Genomic DNA, 2911 nt, shown 5'->3' with positions numbered 1-2911 from the left:
TAATAATTATAATTTAAGAAATGTAATTAATCTAGCACAGTTATGTCATCTTGATTAAAATCATCTTTTGAAATCGTGCATTGGAACTTTTATTTTATTTTTATTTATTTTACTTAGTTAAAATCCTATTTTTTAATCACCTCCTCAAATCAAAATATTTTTCTTCACCAAAATGTTTTTAAAATTGCATTCATAAATAATTCTTTTCACAGTCCCTATGGGTACGAAAACTTGACATTTACTTGCCCCTTAATTACTTGTTGTGATTGTGTACACTTGCATATTTCCGTCGTTCCAAGTTTTTGGCGCTGTTGCCGGAGACCATTTTGAAAATCATTAATTGTGAATTTATTAATTTTTCATTTTGGTTTATTTTTCTGTTTACTTTTTAACTTAATTAATTTTTATGTGTTTATTTCAGGTGTTTATAAGTATTGATCGAATTATTGATTTACTCACCGTAGACCATGAGATTGAAAGAAATTTTCGACAATGAAGGAGACAAGCAAGTCAAAGAAGGATCGTAGAGATGAACTACAAAAATCCAAATCAAGGAAACAGAGCAAACCCTGCTCAAAATCCCATCCTTATTGCTAATGATAGGGATAGAGCACTAAGACAGTATGCTATGCCAATGTTTCAAGATCTTAATTCTGGTATTAGGAGTCCCAAAATCGAGGCATAACAATTTGAGCTGAAGCCAGTCATGTTCTAGATGCTTCAAACAGTGGCCCAATTTAATGGAATGCCTACCGAAGATCTTTTTATTCACTTAAGACTATTTACGGAGGTGAGCGATTCTTTCAAGTTAGCCAGAGTACCCGAAGATGTGCTTCAATTAAAGTTATTCCCATTTTCGCTAAGGGACAAAGCTCGAGCCTAGTTGAACTCATTGCCACCAAATTAAATTTCCACATGGCAAGAGTTAGTAGAAAGATTCCTCATGAAGTATTTCCTGCCTAGCAAGAATGTTAAGTTAAGGAACGAGATCACTGCTTTCCAACAAATGGATGATGAGTCCTTGTATAAGGCATGGGAAAGGTACAAAGAATTATTACGGAAGTGCCCTCATTACAGATTCCCTCATTGCATCCAACTTGAGACATTTTATAATGGTCTTAATGCTCATATGAGGATGGTAGTGGACGCCTCTACTAATGGTGCTCTCCTTTCTAAGTCTTATAATAAGGCTTATGAAATCATCATGAGGATTGCCAGCAACAATTATCAATGGCCAACCAATCGAGTAGCGTTAGGAAGACGAGTCACTGAAGTACATGAAGTGGATCCACTCACTTCACTTACATCTCAGGTATCTTCGATTTTCTCAATGCTTAAAAATTTTACCACTAATGGGTTTAATAGTTTTGGAGCTCAACCACCGAACCAATTTGAAAATATAGCATGTGTCTATTATGGGGAAGGACATTTGTTTGAAGAATTTCCATCAAACCTAGAATCCTTGTATTACATGGGCGACTAGAACCAAAATTGAGGAAGGCAAGGACTGCAATCCAATTTCTATAACCCATCGTGGCAAAGCCACACGAACTTTTCCTAGAGCAACTAATAGGGAGGAACCAGTACCACTTATGCACAACCCAAATCGACCCAACCACCTGATTTCCCCCAACAAGTTTAGAAATAAACTCAAGTTGAACCTTCCAATCACTAAGAGAACCTATTGAAGGCATATATGGCAAAAAAATGAAGCCACCCTAAGGAATTTGGATAATCAAGTAGGTTAACTTGCTACTGAACTTAAAAGCCATTCACAATGTGTTTTACCTAGTGATACGGAGAATCTGAGGAATCCTAGGAAGGATCATTGTAAAGCGTTGGCATTAAGGAGTGGAAGACATTAGAGCCCAACACCGTCGAAATTGAAGAGGAGCCAACTATGGCTTAAGACTCAATGTAAGTACAACTGAGTGCTGAAAATCTAGTTTCACCAGAACCTGAATCTGCAAAACCTGATAAGGTAAATTCTGAATCGATTAATTCTGATAAACTAACAACTTCGTTAGATGCAAAGTTGCCACAAAAGATGAATCAACCAGTTCTAGTAAAGAAGCCTCCACCACCCCACCCTCAAAGACTTCAGAAGCAGAAGCAAGAAGTCCAATTCAAGAAGTTTCTAGACGTACTCAAGAAACTTCATATCAACATTTCATTGGTTGAAGCACTTGAACAAATGTTGAACTACGTCAAATTCATGAAGGATATCCTATCTAAAAAATGAAGACTATGAGAATTTGAGATAGTAGACCTGATGAAGGAATGTAGTGCATATCTTCAAGACAAACTACCCCCGAAGTTGAAGGATCCTAGATGTTTCACCATACCTTACAACATTGGACCAACATATTGTGGTAAAGCACTATGTGATTTGGGTACGAGCATTAACTTGATGCCCATGTCCATATTTAGGAAGTTGGGGATAGGTGAAGTTTGACCTACTACGGATACATTTCAATTAGCAAATTGATCATTAACACATCCAGAACGAAAAATCGAGGACGTATTGGTACGTGTAGACAAATTCATTTTTCCTGTTGACTTTGTTATTCTAGACTTTGAAGCAGATAAAGGGGTGTCATTCATCTTAGGAAGGCCTCTCCTAGCAACTGGAAGGACCCTTATTGATGTGCAAAAGGGCGAGCTTACTATGAGTGTTTAGGACGATTAGGTAACATTTTAATGTTTTTAAGTCTATGTGATTTCTTGACACAATTGATGATTGTTCTGCAGTGTCTGATTTAGAGGAATTAATCATCGAAAGGGAACTTAACTTTGTTGAGAACCCGTTGGAGCAAATTTTGACATCAGACCCTCCAAGTAATGAAGAGAAGAATGAATACTTAGCTTTGCTAGAAGCTAATCAAAGGGGATTTAATTTGGAATCCCGCTT

The 2911-nt window shown here is 36.8% G+C and overlaps 1 non-coding gene across 1 annotated transcript; it reads right to left on the bottom strand.

Annotated features, from left to right (window-relative positions):
* Positions 1 to 973: 973 nt before the first annotated feature.
* On the bottom strand, positions 974 to 1080 carry LOC128282019 (small nucleolar RNA R71). Its single transcript, XR_008272325.1, has one exon. It is a non-coding gene; the product is annotated as a small nucleolar RNA R71 (small nucleolar RNA).
* Between the last annotated feature and the right edge of the window lie 1831 nt (positions 1081 to 2911).

This window comes from Gossypium arboreum, chromosome 1 (assembly GCF_025698485.1).
Source record: "Gossypium arboreum isolate Shixiya-1 chromosome 1, ASM2569848v2, whole genome shotgun sequence".
Lineage (NCBI taxonomy): Eukaryota > Viridiplantae > Streptophyta > Magnoliopsida > Malvales > Malvaceae > Gossypium > Gossypium arboreum.
This window is presented reverse-complemented; position numbering and strand designations above follow the sequence as displayed.